The sequence below is a fragment of the Dioscorea cayenensis genome, chromosome 2 (genome assembly GCF_009730915.1).
Source record: "Dioscorea cayenensis subsp. rotundata cultivar TDr96_F1 chromosome 2, TDr96_F1_v2_PseudoChromosome.rev07_lg8_w22 25.fasta, whole genome shotgun sequence".
NCBI lineage: Eukaryota > Viridiplantae > Streptophyta > Magnoliopsida > Dioscoreales > Dioscoreaceae > Dioscorea > Dioscorea cayenensis.
Genome location: NC_052472.1, coordinates 21,291,978 through 21,316,054, shown reverse-complemented (window position 1 = coordinate 21,316,054; position 24,077 = coordinate 21,291,978). Strand labels below are relative to the sequence as shown.

Genomic DNA, 24,077 nt, shown 5'->3' with positions numbered 1-24,077 from the left:
CCCGAACACTATTACACAAACACAAATTATTAAAGCACTTACCATTTCTAGCTGCTTTTTATCGTATTCTCGCTTTGGCATGAAGAATAACGCCCGTATTCTTGTTTTTCATCGTCAAGCGACTGCACGAGCATGGAAGCTGGCCACTCATAATTATTTCCGGAGGATGACGATGTCCACTTTACGCAAGTCATGCTGCCAGCATCTCCAATCATAGCCATCGCGGATTCATGTGCGCCGTCGCCTCGCTTGACATGTAACAAGGCCAGCTGTCGCGACGGAGGCGCCATCTTATAACGAGTATGGCACTACGCCATCGCCTTTTGCAAGATACATACGAACGCGGCCCATCACATCGCTCGCGACCATCTCCTTCCCCTCGAGCGTGTCGAATAGATCGGCCCCGTGGTGCCGACAGAGTCATTCTTCCACACGATCGCTGCTGTGGTCGAACGGAACAAAGACATGTAAACAATGTCGTAAGTATAAAAATTAAACGTTAAAGTATAAACTTTAAATTCTATATTGAATGTTTAAACCAGAATTCGGGTAATATTTAAAGGGTATCACTTATAAGTTAAAATGTTATCCGTGAATTTTTAAACGTTAACGCCCTACTTAAATGGTAACTAAAACAGCTTTAAACAATATCATAAAAAACTTCAAACTTATTTGTCCATAGGGCCTGAGGAAGATCCTTATCAACCCTCGTCAGACTTATTGAGGCGCCGATCACTAACGATTTTTTCTTCGAACGAAGACTTTCCTCAAGTTCTTCTACTTTTTTTATCGCTTCCTTTAACGGGGCATCGACTCGGCAGATCAACGGGAGACACTTCCTTACACGCTTCTTGTTCTCGTGGGATCGCGGTCCGCCTCGATGCGCGCACGATCACCGCTGGTTCCACCGTGAATTCCACTTCGCCGAGGATGGACTCAACGACCTTCTCAACCGTGAGTTCCACGGCAGCAAAGATCAATGGAGACACAACGTTGTCTCCGTCTGTTCTTCTTCATGGATTGTGTCCATCTTTGATGCCCAGCGACGCGCCGCGGGTTCCACCAGTAGGCATGATGTCGCCAACAATGTAGTCGACGATCTTTTCCACCGCGCAAACTCGCGCCATCTTCAATCTCCTCCACCGCGATGGGCATGTCATCAACGGCACAACATCACGCCGCCGATGGTGTCAGTGCCGATGCGTGCTCGCTATTATTTCATCGCCACCCAGCACGTCGTGGAGACGGAGGCATTATTGTTTTCCTCTTTTTGCAAGCTTCTTCGAACGAGGCCGCTCAAGGGCCACCCCTGATGATGTCCTCGCTGTCGAACTCCGACGCGTGTATCCGTCCCGGTGCTTCATTTGTTTGAAGGGAAAGCGCAGCCGACGCGACCGCTGACCGCCTTCCAACGCCTCCACCCGAGCGACAAGTCGAGGAACTCTCGCATCAAAATCCGCAAGCTCCGCATGAGAGTCTGCAGCGACATCCTCGCCTAGTGCCCAGGGTGAGCCGCCACGCTCGGGGCCGACACTGGCCGGGGAAAGCCAGCGGCCCAGGGGTCGGGGAGGGCTTCTCCGCCTCGACTAATGCGCTTTGCCTCGGAAGCTGGAGAACCATGGCCCACAAGGAAGAGAGGTCGCCTCTCATCTTGCTTTTGAAAGACGGTTCCGAGCAATAGCATCCGACCGACGGTTGCCGTCTCAACAAATACTTCTTCATCAAACGATTCAGCCCGAACCATTTCGTGAAACTAGCATGTGTAAAGCAAACAATCTTAAGCGAAATTATTTAGTTTAAACAATTAAAACTATATTTACACATGTAACTCGTGATATTTAAACGTTATAACCTATAGTGTTAAACGAAAGAAACAAACAAATTAAACATTAAACTAAAAGTTTAAACCAGTAGTTGAACAAAGTTAAACAGTAAGTTATAATGTTAAACGATAGATGAATAAAGTTAAACGGTAAATGATATGGTTAAACGTTAACGCTCACGCTAAACAAAAATATTTTTGAATTATTACCTCTTTTCCTTCGAGAGACGACAAACTCGTCTCTATCGTCAGCTTGCTTCCTTGAAAGTATTTTCACCGTAGCACAAAGATCCTTGGGATCTTGCGAAACGACTTTCTTTCCGCTCCGTCACCAGAAAACCCGGATGTTAAGCGCCACTCGCAACCCCTTAACATACCCGGTGTTGGTCTTCTTCCCCAAGCATCTAGATTGCGACTCGGCAGTGGCCGCTGGTATGTCCTCCATAAGCCACTTCGTGCGTCGCTGCGCCCACGCCAGTAGCGCCCCCATTCCGTGTAGATCATCGGCATAATCAACGATCCGCTTAGGGAACCGAGCGAGGAGGTATTTGGGAAGAGGATTGTACCTGTGAGGTACACCATCGAGTTTGGCAAAATTCTCCTCTTCCCCCTCAGTCCAACGAGTTCTGAAGAGTGCTCTCGACGGAGTCTCGCTGTCTCTCGTGACGCCTTCGATAAATACCTCTCTCGAAAGTCGACCGTGTTTTCTTCTTCCTGAACACGATCGCCTCCCCATCGCAACACGCAGCCAAGAACGATTGCCACATCTTCAGCCCGAAAGTCAGCGATGCTTTCCCGATCCCTAATTTATTGCGCGCGGTTATCGTATCTCGCAATGAGAGTCAAGAAGGGCCCGCTCTTGGTATATGATCTTCCAACTCAAGAATGCTCGTGAACGGTGTCCTCGGATGATCTCCCAAAGTGTCGAGGATCATGTGAACTTTCAATTCGCCCTACGGTCTCCACTCACGGGTGTCAAGTAGCATCGCCCATTAACTAGATTGACTCGCCATAATCACAAGCTGCGGCTAATAACAAGACATTGTTAAGCGGAAATGTAATTTGTTAAACGGTAAACACTCGGCTCTTAAACACCGATATCATTTTTAGCGATGACGTATACTATTAAACGTAGATGCAAATAATTAAACGGAGACTGAACTAACTTTAAACGGTAGAAAGCTCATTGTTTAAACGGAGACCTCATTTTTTACTAACTCGCAACCATATCAACGAAAGGGTAAACGTAGATTATAAACATTACACAAAAGCACAACAATCGGAAAAACCATTTTCGATCAGATACATGGACGAAAATGTAAAAACAAAAGAAAAACCCTAGCTAGACATCTCCTGCCCAGCACTAACAAAACCCCAGACCGATTAATCCCCCGAAAAGCTTCAATGTCTTCCAACAAAAAACAAAAATCACAAACCAAAACCGAAAAATGTCTCTTCAGTGAATGTAATAGTTAACAAAAACCATAATGAATACCTTTAGATCGCAAAGTGACTGAAATGTCGAATACTTGCACGCGGGACTTCTTCTTCGAGACGGTGGAAAGGGAAGAGTCGGTGGGAAGAGAAGAGTCGAGACGCGAAGTTGAGCTGGAGTCGCGAGTCGAGAGAAGACAAGCAAATGTGAATGCCTAAGAAAAACCCACCCACTTCCTCTCACACCGAAATGAGTGCAAGCCCACGACTTCCCAGCGAAGGCATTTTGGTCCATAAAATTTTTAAATACACTCCGCTTTAATGCCGTTACGCACTTTTGGGGTTTCAAAATCATGGAGTTGAAAAAGAAGGGGTTTTTGGGGATTCCGAAACTATGGGGGTTTGTTTGGCAATTTGGCAAAGTTGTAGTGTTTTTTTGGCAATTTCCACTTGTTTTATTGGTGATAGGAATTTGTTTGATAATTAGGCACCCAAGAAATTTCGCCTTTCATTATTAGCAGTGGAAAAACTTTTATTTTATTTTATTTTTATTAAAAAATTTGTTAGTGCACTGTAATAAAAATAAAAATAAAAACAATATGAAAATTTTGAAGTTAAATGGCTTTCTTCTTCACTCATGTTCCAACGATATGGAAAGAGACAGACATAATATAATGCAATATATTTTTATTATCTAATAGTGATTAAGATGATATATGATATAGTCAAACATGTACAACTACTGATAAGAATATATATATATATATAGATATATATATATTAAAGCATAAAAGATTGTTCACAAAAATTTATTTTAATTAAAATTATTTTAATTTTTTTTTTCAAAATTTTGTAACTTTCAAAATATTTGATATTATAAAAATCCATCACATTCAAAGCTTAATCAGTTAATTGTTTGATGTCTTGCTTCACTGTTTGACAGTGACATACATTATATAACAAAAAAAAAATCAGTCAATGTGTGCAACAACTTCAAAATTCTAATTAATGTTTTAAGAAATCTGGGGTAAATATCCTGTGGAGTCACCAAACTATGGCCAAATATCAAAAGGGATACCCACCTTAAATTCGTATCTTTTGAGTACCATAATTTGATTTCGCTTTAACAGGAGGGTACCCGTTTATTTTCGGTGATAATTTTCTGACATGGCCACCGGAACAACCACGTGGACCAGCTTATGACAGCTCAGTTGATGACGTGGAAGCGCTAGCAAGGATGTTATAATCCTCATCACCCTTTTTAATCCACATCACCCTCGTTCGTGGCCACATCAGCATCCCGCCCACTCGTCTTTTTTTCCCTCGTCTTCTTCGTCTCATACCCTCTCTTCTTATTCTCAATCTCCTGCTTTTGTCCTTCTCCTTCTTCTTTTCCTCCTTCTCCTTCTTCTTCTTTGCTTCTCAAACCTGAACGCAGAATCGCAGTGAGGGTTCTTATAAAGGGCATCTCCTTTGCTCAATCTCATTCAAGAATTTTGACAGCTGGTTTCATTTTGTAATTGTCATGCTTGTAGTTGTAGAGGGTTTTGGATGTTGTAATAAGGGCAGAAATTTAGAGCCCACAACATACAACATATACATGGTAATATGAATTTTAGAGTCTATAACATACATCATACATGTGGTGATATAATTTTTAAACACTATATCAATATTTACTAAATCAATTGTATAAAACTGTAAAATTTAGAGTCCACAGCGTACATCAATATGAATATGGCAACACATGGCAACACATGCTGATTTAGAATAAATAATTTGGAGAACAACTGGTTTGGAAAAAAGTCTAATATATTCACAATGAAGTCAATCTTGACAAAAATTACATGTTCTGTTTAAAACAAGGAAGACATGCTCCAAAATTTGCAAGGATTTCTGCCTTGCAGATATGATGTTTATAAACTACACAAGCTTTATACATAATACCTTAATTCTGTTCAATTACAAAATTTACATTAAAAAAAAAAGGAAGAAACCAAAGAAAGTGACATAAAACTTGTCTAGTCTTCATTTGTCTTAATGGGTACTACCGGAAACACTAGACCCATCCAACACCAGGTGGCACCCACATTTTCCTTTTCTTTGCAGTAGCCCCTTGTTTATCATTTATAGGAGGCCTTGGCACATGAATTCTTGAGGTTGATGTAGTTTTCTTCATTTGAGAAGCACAAAAGCAGGAGATTGAGAATGAGAAGAGAGGGCAGGGAGACGTAAGAAGACAAGGGAAAAAGAAGACAGTGGGCGGGATGCCGATGTGGCCACTAACGCAGGGCTGATGTGGATTAAAAGGGTGATGAGAATTATAACATCCTCGCTGGCGCTTCCACGTCATCAACTGAGCTGTCATAAGCTGGTCCACGTGATCATTCCTACGGCCATGTCAGAAATTATCATCGCAAATAAGAGGGTACCCTCCCGTTGAAGCGAAATCAAATTATGGTAGTAAAAAAGATATGAATTAAAAGTGGGTATCCCTTTTGATATTTGGCCATAGTTTGGTGACTGTACAAGATATTTACCCAAAAAATCTGACTAGTCATGAACCAAGTGGATGGTTTGTTCACTATTGAACTGGTTTGACTTCCTAGTTCAACTGCATTTGCCCATTTTTTGGAATAAATGAGTTTTCAAAATGTTAGTACAACCGCACAATAGTTGGCATGATTTGACACCTAGTCAGGATGACGTGGTAACCTGTGTGATGTGGCATAATTGATGACATGGCAAAGCATGGTGACATAACAAGGAGTCTTGATTTGGAGGCAAATATCTTGAAGATCTTGGAGAAGCTATTTTTGGCAATGTATTACAACTTGAAGACAAGATCATATCAAGACCATATTTAGATGATTTGATTGAATACTAAATATGGATGAAGCTTAATTGAAGAAATACCTATCAATGGTATGATTGAAGACTATTGATGGTATGATTTGAAGAAAACCTCAATGGATGATTGAAGACTATTAAGGGCAAGATTTGAAGACATGCTTATTGTTGGTATGATTGAGATGATTGATTGAAGATCTTTCTTGGGAAGATTTGAAGGCCAAATTTGGGTGAATTGAAGATCAAGTTTGATAAGTTTCGTGAAGACGCGCACAAAGACGTGCGCTCTGCTAGGGGACCTGCGTGATGAGGAACCCGAGGGTGGTATGCTAGTTGCCTAGCAGATCGGGATCGGAGATTTGGGCTCGCATCGACTTCGACTTAAGCACGTATCGGGAGGTTAATGAGTCTTGAGTTTGTTTTGCAACGAACGTAACCTTACCAAGTTAGCATATTACGCCATATTGTAATTTATGTTACAATAGGAGTTGTAACAGCTAATTTCAATTTGGAAAGTTTTTAAATTATTAGCCGTAAAGATTCTAAAAAAGGTATGTGCTATATTTGGGGACGCTGAGGCGTTTATAGAAAGCTACCTTGCTCGAGAATGGGATGTGCGTACTGTAGCTAAAGAAAGTCAGGACAAGACAATCTAGAGAGGTAGCGATCTTTATTTGTGAGTGTTGAGTGACTAGTGTTTGTACTCATGTATTTTCATCTCTTTTAGTAGATTGTTTATCTCCTGGGCAGCTTTAGAAAGCAGTGCTTTCGGGCCCACGAGCGAGGCTGCTAGCTACGATCGTGCTCTTTTCTTTGTGTTTGTGTGCAGATTTACTGTGAGTCTGAGCTGTTCCCTAAAATCCACAAAACCACATCGATTGGAACTAACACAAAAATATCATAATAATTAAAAATGTAAAAATTCACTAAAAAAATTCTTTTATTTTTTTCTTAGGAGTCGCTATCAATAGTTGCCCTCTTTAAGTTGATCAACTTTGTATTTCACATGCTATCTCATTATGTGGTTATTTATAAATTTGGGGGAAAAAACACCAGAATCTACACTATAACAACAATCCCGGTATTAATATAATATAAATATATTCAAATTTAAAAATGATGCTTTTAAATTATAATAAATACTTATTTTCGGTATTTTTTTGCTGTTTCAAAATAACAATTCCCAAAAGCAAGACTATTCATAGTTAAACTCAATGAATATTAATCCATCCTTGTCATTGATGTTTGATTTTCCTTTCACACCAGCGTATTTTTTTTTTTAATAATTAGTTAGATATATATGTTTTAATATTAATGTCACTTATTTTGTTCTTGACTTTAAAGTGAAAAGAAAAATAAAATCCCAACTCTTCCATTGCAAGGGTAATAATTTAAGTAATTATCATGCATGTCTAATTTAACATATTTTATCAAAGTAAATTCAAAAATAATAATTTTACCAAATAAAATAAAAAATATACATCTACCACTATTAAAAGGAAGAAAATAAACTATGATGTTATTCTTAATTTTATTATTTTTATTATTATTGTTTTATTTGTATAATTTGCAATGAGGAATTTTTTTAATATTACATAACCAAACAGTGGAACATATTTTTTATTTTATTTTACTTAAAAAAATAAAATGTTAGTGCATGGAATTCTAGTGTTTATCACTACAAGACACTTAAAAAAATCAATTCCCTTTGTTTTACATGGAATTTTACAAGTTAAAAAGAAAGTTACTAGTATTTACCGATTCTAGGTGGATACTCACAGATTCAACTAATATTGCCAAGTTTAGTTTATAAGTACATAGCGGTGGATTTTTAAAAATTCACCCTATATATATATATATATATATATATATATATATATATATGTTGCTAACTTTAATTTTGTTATGATATATTCACGGTTTATTTTACTTTTCACAACTAGGAATGGGGGTGGGGGGAATCCCCTGCTCCCCACGGGGCCCCGCCTGACGGGGTGGGGATTCTCCGAAACACTCCCTGGGCGAGGAGCGGGAAAAATTCCTCCCCGCCTAGCGGGCGGGCGGGCGGGCGGGGCGGGAATGGTCTCCGCCCGCCTCGCTGGGCACGGGAATCCTGCGCTCCTGGGGATTCTCCAAAAAAATATATTATATATTTTTAATATATTTATTAAAAAAATTATTTCAACATTAACATAATATTATATATATATATAATCAATAAATATTTATTTGTTAATATTTTTAGTTATTATTATGGAACTCACAATTATTTCATACAACTTATTAACTATTTAAATTTATATATTTCATTAAAAACATATATGATATTTCTTTTTAAATTTATATATTTTTAGTTATTATTATGTATTTCTTTTTATTTTTTTGAAGATTCTTGTTTATGGTCAACAATTCAAGCTATTTGTTCTACATTTTGATGAAGAGGAGGATGAGAATGATGAGGTAAATATGATTTTTTTATAAAAATTTTTATCTTTTAATCTTGATATTATTTATAATCTTATTATATATTTACAATTTTGTTTATTATCAAGGAGTTATCATGTCAAGATGCTAGTAGTAGTGGAATTGGATTCTCAATATAAATGACTTGGAGAAAGAAAAACAAATTGATGGAAGCATGAAATTATCGTGCTAGTTTTGCATTATGAATTTTATTTAATGGATTTGTAATTTTAATTTAGTTTTTAAACTTTATGTTATTTGTACCTTTTAATGTTGTTGTTTCATCAAACATTATATTATGACTTGTTAGGAGAAATATTTTTGTGTGAATTTTTTATTTTTATATATGATGTGTATGTTGTACTTTTGGTTGAGAATTTTTTTATTTTATTTCATCATACATTATATTTTTATTTTCAATCAGATATAAGATCTTTTAAGCATACGTGTAACATAAATGCATTGTAAAATATTATAGTTATTTATGTAAAATTTTTATATTAATGTTTTGGACGGTGGATTCCCTGTAGGGCGTGGGATCCCCGTGAGGGGAGTGAGGGGAGGATTTTTTTCCCCTGCGGGAATTTTTAACGGAACGCCTCGCCCGTGAGAAGGGATGGGGATGGGGACGGGGATCCCATTACCCGCCCCACCCCCATTCCTATTCACAACTCATATCTCTTAATAGAGTGAATTTAACTTTTTATATCTTTTTAATATGTAAGTTATGATTTACTAAAATTAAATATACACTTAAAACGAAGTTGAAAAGGTCAGTTAAAACCATATAATAGAAAATATTGTAACCAATACAACTTGAACACACTCAATTCTCAATAATTTTCATGCGTTACAATATATTTACTTTTTATTGGAACAACAAAAATATAAAATACAAGCGAATTAGGAAAACTATGTAAAAGCTTTAATATGACATAAATTACAAATTACATTTATTTGTAGAATTCCATTATAGCATAACCATAAATATCACACACAATTGTTAATTCATTACCATTTTGAGAGGTTTCAGGAAGAATATGCTCTATAATAATTCATAAATTACAAATTGCATTTATTTGTAGAAGCCATTGGCTTTAGCAAGAAATTGATATTCCTTCTCAGTCCTTTCTTTCCCTCAAATACTGCAAGTCAACAAAACAGCATCAAGAAGAAAAATATTCTTTAATTCATTACCATTTTGAGAGGTTTCAGGAAGAATATGCTCTATAATAATCATTTTTCCATTATCCGGCAGTGCCTTCCAATAATTCTTCAATGCTTTTATACAATTCGCATCATTAAAAAATCATGAAGAAAACAATGAAGGCACACACAAAGGCAAAGGCAGCAGAATCTGCAAATGCAGGGGTGTTCCCCTTGCCAAAGATTGCATCCCATGGTCCTGCACCTAGTGCTATTATCACCTGCATTCAATGAACTCAATAGAATTTAATTTGATCTTATCTTCACCAAAGCATGAAAAGGTGCATCTCTCTACATGCATGAGCATGCATCTCACCTGGGGAATCACAATGGATATGTTTAACACACCAGTGCACAGTCCTGCAATGTTTCATTTCACAACTTAAATGTTCAGTGATCAAATACACACACACAATGATGGCATTCATTTTTTATTTAAATATATAAATATATACCTTGGCCTCCACCTTCATTTTTAGCTAATTGAGCAGTACTGCATGCAAATGGAACACTGTAGAGAATCTGCAGAAAAGTAAGAATTGAAGAACTAGTAAGTACTAATTATTGAAGAAGAATATTAAATATTTTAGTAATTAATGGATTAAGACTTACAGCCGATGGAAAACCAAGTATTGTAAATATAACCAGAGCTATGATTCTGATGTTGTGATTAGGCTCTGTTATGTGATGTTCATTCATTGATATTACACTTAAGATTGTGAATGCAGTCATGGCAAGGAAAACAATGAAGTTGCTCAAGACCCAAACGATTCTTGCGGTGATTCTTCGCCACATTGGCTCTATCAAGAATGAGCTCACTCCAAGAACAATCTGATCATCAGAAGGAAGATCAAGTTGCTGTTGTGATATACATAACTTGCGCTTGTAAATTAAATAATTCTCTTAAATTTGTAAATTAATTGATTAATTTATATGTCCAGTTGATTTTTATTAATATCTTATTTTTTGAGTTGTACTTATAATTTATAGAATAAACTATTGTGACATTATTTTTTTATTTATTTTATAATGTTTAATTTTTTTAAAATTTAGTTATAATTCTTAATATAAATCTCAAATTTAATTTTGATAATATTATGCTATATCAAATATAAATATAAAAAATAAATAAAATTCAAAATAATATATTAAAAAAATTAAAGTATTATTTCCAAGTTAATCACCCATAAAAATGAATCTTGGGTAAATGTTTATTGTCAAAATCTTACATTTTAATTCTTATTACATTAAGATTATCCATGGTATGTTTATCTACAAACAATTCCCTAGATAATCCATGGGTAAAATTTAGGCAAAAAATTCACATATTTGATTAACCAGTGATTAGCCACAAATATGTTGCTCACGGATAACATGTTTGGGTAATTTATGGATGATGTTGTAAAGTTAAATTTTTTTTAAGTTACCATGGATTATCCACGATTGTAACACCCACAAACAACTTTGTTGGGTAATCCGTGGAAATACTATTTTTACCCACGGATTACTCATGAAATGTTCTCCCACACAAATATTTCCTAGGTATTTCATGAGTAATTTTAAGGCAGGAACTACCCGCATTATTTACGCACAAATTACTCAGGGATGTAATAGTCCTGGGTAAATCCCTGGGTAAATTTGATGTATCTTAATTTATGAATTCCCTATGAATTCCTTGCTATTCCGTGGGTATTCCCTGTGTATATACACATAGAATGTGTCACTGGATAAATTCTTGTGGATAAAATGAAATTTTCTTGCACTGAATTCTCTCCGCTTCTTTTAAAAAAAACGTCCTTTTACTTCTATATTCTAAGTCGGATCTCATAGATCCAACGATATGGGCTGATATTGCCAAGTTTCGGTATAGTACAGTGGATTTTAAAATTCGCTGCTAGCTACATATATGTTACTAACTTTTAACTTGTGATTATATATATACATATATTGGCTGCATGTAATATATTATATTATATTATAATAACCGGTGTAACTTAAGCACACTTATTTATTATTTCCAAATATTATGATTTATTTAATTTATTTACGAAAATACATATAGAGGTGAATTAGGAAAAATAGGTAAAAGCTTTCTTGTGTCTTGAGTTACAAATTGCCTTTATTTGTAGAATTCCATGATGGAAAAATCATATATGTCACACACAATTTTAAAGTCTGAGAATCCACTGGCTTTAGCAAGTAATTGATATTCCTTCTCAGTCCTCTCTCCAACAGTGTAAGTCAACATAACAACATCAAGAAGAAAAATTTCCTTTAATTCATTATCAGTTCGAGAGGTTTCAGGAAGAATATGCTCTATAATAACTATTTTTCCGTTATCTGCCAGTGCTTTTCAACAATTCTTCAATACTTTTACACAGTCCGCATCATTCCAATTATGAAGTATCTCCTGCATGTAAACATCTCTTTATAATCAACCCAAGCTTTTTAATAATTTTTTTAATTATTATCATAATGGTTGATCTACTGGGAATCCATTTATAGTATTTTTGTTTTAAGTTTTTATTGTAGATTTTGTTATGTTTTAGTGTGAGTGATAATAAGGCAATTGGTCCTTGATGCCTTGATGTATCAATGATATTTCACACCACTTAACCTTCTCCATTTGATTTTAGTCAATATGAATACATATATTAAGTCATGCCAATCATTTTGAAAAATATATTTATATAAATAATATTATTTTTTTAATGCAAAAACTAAATTATCTTAAGCCTTTAATTTAGTACCTATGCATGCCACTATTTCTTTATTTTTTTATTTTTATTTATCTATATATAAAAACTACTCAATAAACCTTCATGAAGATGGCATCACCACCGCTTGGTACACTCACAAACATGTCTCCCCCAACAAACTCCACTCCTATGTGCTCTCCTCTCTCTCTGCTGAACCTGCTCTCCTCTCCCCCTCTCTCAGTACTTAACAAACTCAAGGAATCCACGACGGACTTCATTAAGCTTGACAATGATACTCTGAATCGTGCTCGTCTTCGCTTCCAGCATTCTCTCTTCGGTAAATTCTTCGGGAAGCCTCCACCGTTCGACCAAGTGAAATTAATCCTATTGAAGAAATGGGAATCTCTCAGTGATATTCTCATTTCTGATCTACCAAATGGTTTCCTTCTCATCCGTTGCTCCAATCAAAATACCTTGCAGCGACTTCTCTCTGAGGGCCCGTGGTCCATCAATGGAATTATACTTCAATTGTCCCCTTGGAGACCATACTTTGAACCAACCTTTACCAAGCTCACTACTACTGCTATCTGGATCCAACTCCACAACCTTCCCATTGAATTCTGGAGTGGTGATACACTTGAAACCATTACCAGTCATTTGGGAAAGCTCCTGAAAATCAATGAGCTTACTTTTTCTCTTACTCATACCAAGTATGTCAGGGTTTGTATAGAATTAGATCTGGCTTGGAGACGATCAGCAGCGTGTATTCATTGTCATCCTATATGAGCGTCTCCCCACCTTTTGTTACTCCTGTGGGATGATTGGGCATGGTTCTAGCAACTGCACCCGTGCCCCGGCAACCGGGAATGCGACTGTCTCTCAGCCCCCTCGTTCTCAACGAGGGAAAGTGGTAAGACTAGGGGTGTAATCGATCGAGTTCGAGCCGAGTAATAGCGAGTTCGAGCTCGAGCTTGACTGAAAATTCGATACTCGATACTCGGCTCGAACTCGATCGAGTATACATAACCAAGCTCGAGCTCGGCTCGATACACTATTCGAGCTACTCGAGCTCGATCGATTAAGCTCGGAAATGTTGAAAATGATCATAAACAATTATGCTCGAGCTCGAGTTTGACTCGAGCTCGAAAATTTTTTCCATTGATTTTCATTAAAAAAAATCAATTTTTTTCATCCATTCTAAAATGACTACATTCAAAAAAATTTTAAAGGCAACAAAAACAATTCAAACTTAACCAAATACAAGAACTAGAATAATAACATTTTATAATTTTTCAAAGATAAACAAATACATTCATATTTGATGAAATGCAACATCAACTAAAACAACAACATTCCAAAATATTGTGAAAAAAAACAAATAGAACTCATACTTAAACAAAATACAACAAATAGTCCAAGTAAGTCCATAATTATAAAACAAGTAAGTCCATAGTTAATAAGTCCAAGTAAAACAAATAGAAAATAAACAAGTGCTAATACGATTCATTGACAACAAACAAATAAGTCCATAGATAATAAGAAAACAATCAATCCACCATCAACATCCATTATCTCAAAAATATATGTTCTTGAAAGTAAGGGTTTGGCCCAATGTTTCCATCAAACCTATACAAAATTACAAATGAGAAATTAGAAAACAAATCATTTTAACCATTGATGTTAAGGATGAATAAACTTAAATGTTACTTACATGCAAACATAATTCTTCATACCATTTTAAACTTGAGCTTCAAGGTATGTCAAGTGAAATCTCAATTGGTTTCTTCTCCTTCTAATATATACAAAGTGAACAAAGAATAGTCAAAAATTACATTAAATCAAGAAAAACCATGAAAAATAAAAAATTATATTAAAGCAAGAACAATTATAAACTCACTTTGTTTTTCTTCTTCACTCCATGAAGATTTCGACACCAATCTCCTCCACAAAGCAATGCTTGCACTGTCTCTGGAGCCAATGAAGAACGATAAGTATCAATCACTCTACCACCTGCACTGAAAGTAGCCTCTGAAGCCATTGTAGTGATAGGAATAGCAAGTATGTCACGAGTCATTCTAGATAAGATGCGATATTTTAAAATACTTCCCTTCCACCATTCTAAGGCATTAAATTGATCAGGATTTCCTTCAAAAATGGAACAACCTTCAGCTAAGTATGCATCCAAATCTGACTATTGTGGAGAGGCTTTTTCAATAGATTTCACATAACTTGAAAATTCGGACCAACCTGACGAGCCTTTGCCACTAGTACCAACATCATCATTATTATGCATTGGAGTTTCACCACTTTGCTCATTGCCATGTTGATATTCACGAACATATTCTTCATAATTCTCATGTAGAGCTTCTCGAACTTTAGCAATATTTTCTCTTGCTTCTCTATCGGAATACATCCTTGCAAAAGTGAAATCAACAACCCTCATTTTGCATCTTGGATCCAAGACGGCGGCCACGGACATGAGCAAATTGCATTCCCCCCAATATTTATCAAATTTAGCCTTCATTTTGCCAATCATTGCTCGAATAAAGTCATTTTCATCATTCGCTCTTTTTTCTAGCAACATTTTCACCCGATAGACTTTATTGAGAAACAAATTAGAAGTTGGATAATCACTACCGGAAATAATTTTTGTGATGGCATTGAACACTTCTAAAATCTCACATATTTTCTCCACCTTTTCCCAATCTTCGGGGCATGGGTAACAATGATAAAGGATTTCCCGATCTTTGAACATTGGAAAAACATCTTTAAATTTCATTGCAACTAATAGCATTTCAAATGTTGAATTCTAGCGTGTCTTGCAATCAAGAATAAGTTTTCACTCCGGCAATTGTAGTTGTTGCACAATATCAGAAAATGACTTCAATCTTGCTTCACTTTGATTAATAAACTTCACACTTTCATGAATACCTTCAATTATTTCTTCAATTTCAGAAATACAATCTTGCACCATGAGATTAAGAATGTGTGCACAACAACAAACATGAAATAACTTTCCTCCACAAAGCAACCTTTTAGTTCTTGAAAATGTGTCTTTAAGAATCCTGATTGCCACATCATTGCTTGAAGCATTATCAACAGAGATAGTAAAAACCTTGTTCTCAATTCCCCACTCCTTCAAACACTTAAAGATACAATCAGCAATCTCAACACCACGGCGAGGAGGTAGAAGACGAACAAAATTGATAACACGCTTTTGCAATCTCCAATTATGATCAATAAAATGAGCTGTTAAGACCATATACTCGATCTTTTGATTGCTAGACTTCCATAAATCCGTTGTCAAGCTTATCTTGCTAATATTCTTGAACAATATTTTCAATTTTTTTTTCGGCTTCATAAAGTTGCATACAATCTTTCTTGATAGTAACCCGAGACACTTTTTCCCATTCAGGCATTCCACATCTTTGCATCATATTAAAACCTTCCTCTTCCATTACTGAAAAAGGATGCTCATGCATCAATATCCAATGTGCAGCTGCTTCTCTCATTTTTGCCATGTCAAACTTGCCATTTGTGAGAGCCGGTTGCATTTCAACATCCCCATTACCTCCTTGTATAGGTTGGAAAGAAATTTTTTGTTGTTGATTTTGATAAATTTTTCTCTTCATGCAAGTTGACAAGTGCCTTTTAAATTGAGTTGTACTCTTGCTAGCATTTATAGCCAACTTCCTCTTGCAATGAATACATTCTCCTTTTTTAGAACCATCAGGAAGATCAATTTCTTTAAACTCCAACCATACACTTGAAGTCTTGGCCCTTTTTTTCTCATTACCTTCCTCTTCTTCCCCCTCACCAAGGTCAACAACATCACAACTCTTTCAGTTGGATCATTACTTTTATTTGCATTCCCATCATCACCATCAAAACTTTTGCTCATTGAAAAATCACCTTCCAACACGGCCCGACTAGTTGATGAATTCATTCCGGGCTGAAATGGTGTAGATGAAAAATTTGGTGTGCTTGATGACATATTGCCTATCACAATAAACAACCAAATAAATAAATAAATCAACCTTTTTGTATTAGACATGTAATACTAAAATAAATCAACCTTTTTGATGACATATTGCCTATCACAATAAACAACCAAATAATAGCATGGTTAAGATGTACGACCTTTTTGTGCAAATCTCTTATTGTATTAGGCAAGCTGAACACCTTTTTGCAAATCTCCACTTGTTTGTGCACATGAAAGCACCACCACAAAGGATGAAAGCACTACCTTAAAACCAAAAATACCTTGTTAATTTGTAGCCACTACCTTTATTTAAAAAAAAACAAGCAAATGGTTGAATCAAATAAATGCAAAATAAATAAAAAAATCATGATCAGGATGACATAAAACAAATAAATGCAAAATAAATCAATAAATAAAAATAATAATAAATAAATATAATAATCAACAAATTATTAATATATATATATATATATATAAATTTGGGCCAAACCTTCCAAAGAAGCCATCTCAAGCGGATGGCAAAAGCTGTTGATTTTGTTGTTTATGATCCAATAGATAGATATTTTCATATAGAATTTCAAGCTAAAGATTCTCCAATAAACTAAGCATGAGAACTTTCTGGTAAGAATAATGAGACTAATAAACTGACCTATTCAAATATAAAACCATCTTTGTTTACCATACAACAGAATTGTAGCTCATGTGTGTAACGTTTGGTTCATGGGAAAATATTGGAAGATAAAAGAAAGCATGAAGGAAAATTAATTTTAGTCTGCAATTGAGTGAAGAAATTAAAATGGATAGGCAAATGAAGGAAACATTATTGATAAAGCGTACTCCTTTTCCTTCCATCCTTTTCCATCCTCTCCATCTTATCTCAATCCAAACACACTCTTGAAAAGTAAATATGTAGTACCATAGATTCCTGATGATCCATTGCTATCAATGGTGGAATTAAATAAATTATAATTACAAAAATATATGGATGGAAAGTGATATTAGAACAACAAATCTCATGTAAAATTATCCAAAACTTAGTGTTGGGATCTATATTCACTTCTAAGATGCAAAGAGGCAAAACAATCCAAGAGCAAGCAACCAATTCAACACATCAAAATAAATACCTAATGATTCAATCAGGCTACCTAGGAATGATGAACACATCAAAATTCTCAAAAATCCAAGCATATATAATGCAAGTGACTTATAATTATCAAAATACATACAAAAAAAAAAAGGTAAATTAAGGCATCAAATGTCAAACATGATGATCAAAAACTTCATTGATCTAAGAATGAAAAACAAGTATATCCGCAATGATAAACATCAAACAATTTTGAGGATTAAACCACACAGTAATAATCAAAACATCAAAATCCACAAAAAAACAGCAGATGTATAGCATAGATGCATCTCAACAAGAAAACACAATGAGAAAAGAAAGGGTGACAGAGATCTGAAGAGGATCACCAGAGACGGCATTGATGGAGATCAAGGGTTTCAAATTTCATCGGAGATGCGAAATGGAGACGCAGAACGAGAAAGAGGAACACAATAATGGCGTTGGGATTCCTGGGAATTTGCAAGCTCACTACTTGGTTTGGCACCTCACCGGTGACGGGCTGACGGGGTTTATCAAGTTATCAAAGATTCAGGCTAGGGTTGAAAGATGGGGATGAATCGGGCTAGGATGGGGTCCTGGCGATGATGGGGCGGCTCACAGTGAGTCACGGGCTCAGTTTTCTTTCTCAATCGTGAGAATGAGAGAAAACTTTTTTTGTTAAAAATATTAATATTTTAACTTTAAAAAGATATAATGGTAATTATATAATAAATATTATATTATATATATATATCACTACTCGATTAGGCTCGCGAGCACTCGAGCCAAGTATCTAAATACTCGAACTCGGATCGCTCGACTACTCGAGCTACTCGAACTTGAGCTCGGCTCGACCATGACCGAGTCGAGTTCGAGTTTTCACCGAGTCGAGCCCGAGTAGCTTGCGAGTAGAGGTGTATCATTTACACCCCTAGGTAAGACAGGAGCATTATCCTATGGCTGCTGGAGCTGGTGCAAGTGCTACTAGCCCCCCACCACTGCTACTGTTGTTCTCGTTCTCGGGGAGACTTTGGCTGCTGAGATGGAGAAGGACTTCGGACCTTGGCTGCTCGTCTCCCACTGGCGTGGCTTTTCCCGTTCCCGTGGTGGCAGCTCTCGTTCCTCCACGGCAGCCGAGGTTTCGGCAGCCGCACCGAGGGATGAGAGCCACGGTATCCGAGGCTCCTCTGTTCGCAGTACACATGGCGGGCTGAGAGGTGGTGCTAGTGGGTGGCGTCTTAGTTCCCATGCCTCTCTACACGACTCCCCGTGCTTGGAAGGCTCTGTTCCCTCTGCTGACTCTGACACTGTTGTTCCTCCCATTACTCTGCCAACGTCTCTTGGGACTCTGGTTCACGTCCTCCCGATGCACATTGGGACCCCATTGTTTCATCTGACACACCCCCAGTCACTTCACATACCCTAGTGGAAGCTAGTCCTGTCTTCACTCAACCCTCGCATCCTCCGCCCTTGAGGAGTGGACCGTTGGCCCCTCGGCATCGATCCCCTCCCCTTGTTCTCCTGTCTTCTCTTACGTAGAATCCCCCTCTCATCTCTGATAACTCTGGTTCGGATCACCTGAAACTTGTTGAACAGGTTACTGATGCCTTAGTTGATGGTTCCATGGATGAAGATAGTGACCAGGATGTTGATGATGATGATGCTTTTGAGCACTCAGACGACCATATATTTGAAGAGGAAGAGCCTGATGATCATATGACCTTAGATCAGTACCAAGAGGAAGCTCGAAGAGTTGCCTAATTCGTAAGGGGCCCCTCTTAGACATTGAGACCCAGAAAAAGGGGAGGTTGGAGGTGGGAGAAGCCAGTCACTCCTGACTTCTTTTCTCTTCGTTGCTGCTTTCATACAGGGGGTTCTGTCATCTTTTCTCTAGTGTTTATTTATGATGAGTTCTAAATTATTTGCTGTTGGAATTGCAGGGGCCTTTCCTCCCAAAATACCTTTGCTCGTATCGCTCGGCTTATTCGTCAAAACAACCTTGTCATCTTTTGCTTAGTAGAGACTAGAGCTAACTCTGATCATGTCGGTAAGTTCTGTTCTAAACTCTCCAGGTCTTGGGATTGGGCTTCCATCCTTGCTGACGGCTTCTCTGGAGGCATCCTTGTTTGTTGGAAAAAGGTATTGGTCAGGTGACTCCCATCGCCTATTCTCGCCGGGTCCTTTACCTCGTCATTTCTTCTTCCTATTTTAATAATGCTATCGTTTCGGTTGTTTACAACTCTTGCCATTTTTCCTCTCAATGTGTGGTTTGGGATGAGCTTTCTAAAATTTCGTCTTTTCGTCTCCCTTGGCTTATTGTTGGCGATTTCAACTCTATTTTGTTCCCTAGTGAGCATAAGGGAGGTAGTTTTTATTATTATTCTCGCAAAACTAATTTTTTTTTCAGAATTTTGTTAACTCTCATAATCTCTTTGATCTCAATTTCTCGGGTTCTCCCTTTACTTGGTGTAACAACCAACGTGGGTTAGCTCGTCGTTGGGCCCATTTGGATCGTTGCATCATTAATTTGGATTGGATTTCCAGTTTTAAAAACTTTTCCCTCAAACATCTTTCCCGTAGTTTCTCCGATCACTCTCCCCTCGTTTTATCTATCTTTGAGCATAATATTCAAAAGCGCTATATCTTTAGATTTGACAATTATTGGTTAGATTTTACCAGCTGTCATGATATGGTTAGAGATGCGCTTTGCTCTCCTTCCCACGGTAATCCCCTTCATATTTTTATGCACTTATTATCTCGTACACGTTTCAATCTCATGCAGTGAAAATCTTATGGTACCAATTCTCTTGAAATTGCACTTAATCATACCGAAACTGATATATTTAATTTAGAATGCATGGATGATTATGAGGTTTCTCAGACTAATCTTACTGCCCAGTATGCCAACCTAGCAACTATTCAATGCCAACTCTCCATTAAATGGGCTCAACGTGCGAAGCTTCTCTGGGTTTGTGACGGAGATAAAAACACTAGTTTCTTTCACAGTTCGGCCCGTATTCGTGCTCATCATAATTACATCTCTTCCATTACGGACTCCTCGGGTAACACTCACTCTGATCACTCTAGCATTGAGCATGCCTTTATGAATTTTTATACTAATCATTGGTCTAGCTCTTGCTTGAATGGCTTAGTTGATTTCAATGATGTTTTGACTGCTCTGCCCGATGATCTTCCTAGCATTTCTATTGATACTGGCCAGCATCTTATTCGTGAGGTAACTAGGGAGGAAATTTATCATGCTCTTCTTGATCTCCCTTCCAGTAAATCTCCAGGCCCTTATGGTTTTAATGTAGAATTTTTTTCATTTTTTCTGGAATGATATATGTGATCGTCTTGTCACTGCTATTAGACACTTTTTCTATACTTCCCATCTTCCCCCCTCTTGGGGCAGGATTTACATTACTCTGATTCCTAAGAAACCGAATCCCTGTTTGGTATCAGATTTTCGCCCCATTTCGCTTTGCAATGTCTGTTATAAAATCATTTCAAAAATCCTCTCGAATAGACTTAAGCCTGTTCTCCCTACATTAGTGGGTAGAGAGCAAGCAGGGTTCATTTCGGATGGAGGAGCTTTTGACAATGTTATAACAGTCCAAGAAGTGGCCCATTCTCTAGAACTTGATCGTATTTGCCCCCCTAGGATGCTTATTAAACTTGACATTGAGAAGGCTTATGATACCATTGGATGGAGTGCAATTCTTGCTATTTTAACTAAAATGAAACTTCCTAATAAATGGGTTTCCTGGATTTGAGCCAGCATTCTCTCTTCCTCTTTCTCTATCCTCATTAACGGGACCCCCTCCCCCTGGTTTTCCTCCTCGCGGGGAATTCGTCAGGGAGATCCCCTGTCTTCTTACCTGTTTTTTCTTGTGGCCCAAAATTTCTCTGCTATATTGAATCGTGCTATGGCCTCTGGCATGATTCCTGGTTTCGATGAAAATCTTCGCTTAAACTTTAACCATCTCCTGTTTGCAGATGACATTATTTTGATTACTTGGGCTACTAGGGCTGTTGCCCGAAATATCAATCTCTGTTTGTCTATCTATTCTCGATTAACTGGCCAATGCCCCAGTCATGCCAAATCTCAAGTTTATCTCCCTTCCTGGTTTAACAATAGAGTGGCTAAAAGTGTTTGCAATATCCTTGGCTTTTCTCAGGCGCACTTCCCTCTAACATGTCTTGGTATCCTGATTTCTCCTAAACCGCTCAGTGTTCATTCCTTCAAACCTATGATTGATAAAATCAGCAACTTGTGTGCTAGATGGAAAACTTACAAGCTCTCACCTGCTGCCAAATCTATTCTCATAAACTCTTCCATCCTGTCTATTCCAACTTACTACCTTTCAGCTTATCTGGTTCCTGATTCGGTTCTCCAGGCAATTACCAAATTGGTCAGGGATTTCTTTTGGTTCAAAGGTGGCAATGGAAAGGGCATCCACACGGTTAATTGGAATTGTGTCACTGATAAAAAGTCTAAGGGGGGTTTGGGGCATAGAAATCTTCTTCATGCTAAATTCTCCCTTATAGCCAAGAATGTTTTCAAGTATCTGAACGCTGACAATATTTTCTGGGTTGACATTGCTCGTTTTAAGTATGGACAGATTAATTTCTGGTGCAATTCTACCCCTCTCAGATGTTCCTGGATCTTCAGGGGTATTTGTAAGACTACAGACCTCCTTATACCGAACCTCTAGATTAAAAATATCAACCCCTCCAAAACTCATTCCTGTTTGATCCTTGGTTATTTGATATCCCGCTTGCGTACAAGCCCATTTTTCTTAATGTCTCTGCTGATTTTCATGCGGTCTGCCTTGCTGATTTCTATATAGATGGTCGTTGGAATAATGAGTTGCTCCTTTCCATGTTTGGTACTTACTTGAGTCTTCTGATTCCTAATCTTTGTGTTTTTGATCTTAGCAGCAATAACTTTTGGGTTTGGCATCCTCACTCTTCCAATCTTAGAATTTCTTCTATTATTTATAATCACCTCAATCACAATACTGATATGAGCATGTCTTGGCCTGGCTGGAATAAACTTTGGAAGATCCATACTACTCCCCGTGTGAAACATTTCATATGTCTGTTGTTACATGGCAGAATCTCTACTACTGACTTTCTGAGCAGTATTAATCTGGGCCCCAGATCTCTTTGTGTTTTCTGTAACCTTGACTCAGAATCTATTGAGCACCTCTTCAAGGATTGTGGTTATGCTCTTCGTAGCTGGATCTCTTTGAACAACTTCCTTCAGATCAATATATCCTTTCCTGGTAATATTTCCTCTGGTCTCTGGATCACTGATTATAATTATTCCATTCATACTATTTTTGTTATTGCAGCAAACATTTGGTATCTTTGGAAGGCTAGATGCGATGCCATTTTTAACAACATCAATCCTAATTTTACCAATATTGCTCTTCGTGCTGTAGCCCATGTTCGGGAATTTATGCAGGCATCTTCTTCTCTCCTGGGCTAGTGTCTCCTCCTCAACAATTTCACACAAGCTGATGGCCCTTTTCTCTTTTATGCACACATTTGGAATGAGACCAATAAGATTGGTAAGATGGGATTTTTTATTTCAAACCATTCTCATGTTGTTACACTTGCAGGCTGCTATAGGTTTGAGGCTGAGTACTATGTTGATGCTGGGATCAAAGCTTTGAGCATTGCTGTTAGAGCCTCCATTGATAGACACATGACTTTGAGACGTATCCTTCACTGCAATCATGACCTTGCCCAACTATTATCGGACTCCAACAACCCTATTGCTTGGCGATCTGTGCTTGATTTCTCGGATGTCTCTCATCTCCTCCAGGTTGCTGGCAATCCTGTTTTGGCGCTCATTCCTAGTCGTTGGAATGGTCCTGCTTTTGCTCTTACTGGCGCCAGCAACAATAATCACACATTGAATCTATTTCTGTCTGGTCGTGACTTATTCGGTGGATCATGAAGACCTTTTTTGACTTTGGTTTTTCATTTTAGCTCTTTCCTTGTTCTAGCTTTTGTATTTGGTTTCTGTTAGCTCTTGTTTTTCCAGTTTTTGTTTTGCTGTGTAACTTGTTGAACATTTTGTAATTTTTTTCTATCAATAAAAATTAGCTCTCGAGCTCTTCCCCTCAAAAACAAACTCCACTCCTTCATGAAACAATCACAACAACAACTCTTTAATTTTAATCCATGCATGCATGTTTTCTAATTATGTATAGGAAAATTAACAAACTACATGCTAAATAAGATCAAGATTAACCTTGAATGGGTTTTGCTTTGGAGACCACATGAGGTTAATCAAATTTGATGGCTTTGATGTGTGGGTGCTTGGATAGTATGATGGAAAGAATGCAACCATGAACTCCACCAACATCCACAAGCACATTAATGCTCTCAAATCCCTTGTAGTTTTCAAGCATCTTTTTCATGTACATGGTGGTCCGGTTGAACATGGTTACATTGAACAACTCACTGAAATGGGGGTCTTTGTCCTCATGTTCATAAATTGTCATT

General features: G+C 37.2%; 1 protein-coding gene across 1 annotated transcript in view; it reads right to left on the bottom strand.

Moving 5' to 3' along the window:
* LOC120271139 (indole glucosinolate O-methyltransferase 1-like) overlaps positions 1 to 23,850 on the bottom strand; it is a 33,969-nt gene extending 10,119 nt beyond the window's left edge. Inside the window, exon 1 of the mRNA XM_039278098.1 lies at positions 23,824 to 23,850. The gene's annotated coding sequence lies outside the window, so the exon portion shown is untranslated. The remainder of the gene's footprint in view (positions 1 to 23,823) is intronic.
* Between the last annotated feature and the right edge of the window lie 227 nt (positions 23,851 to 24,077).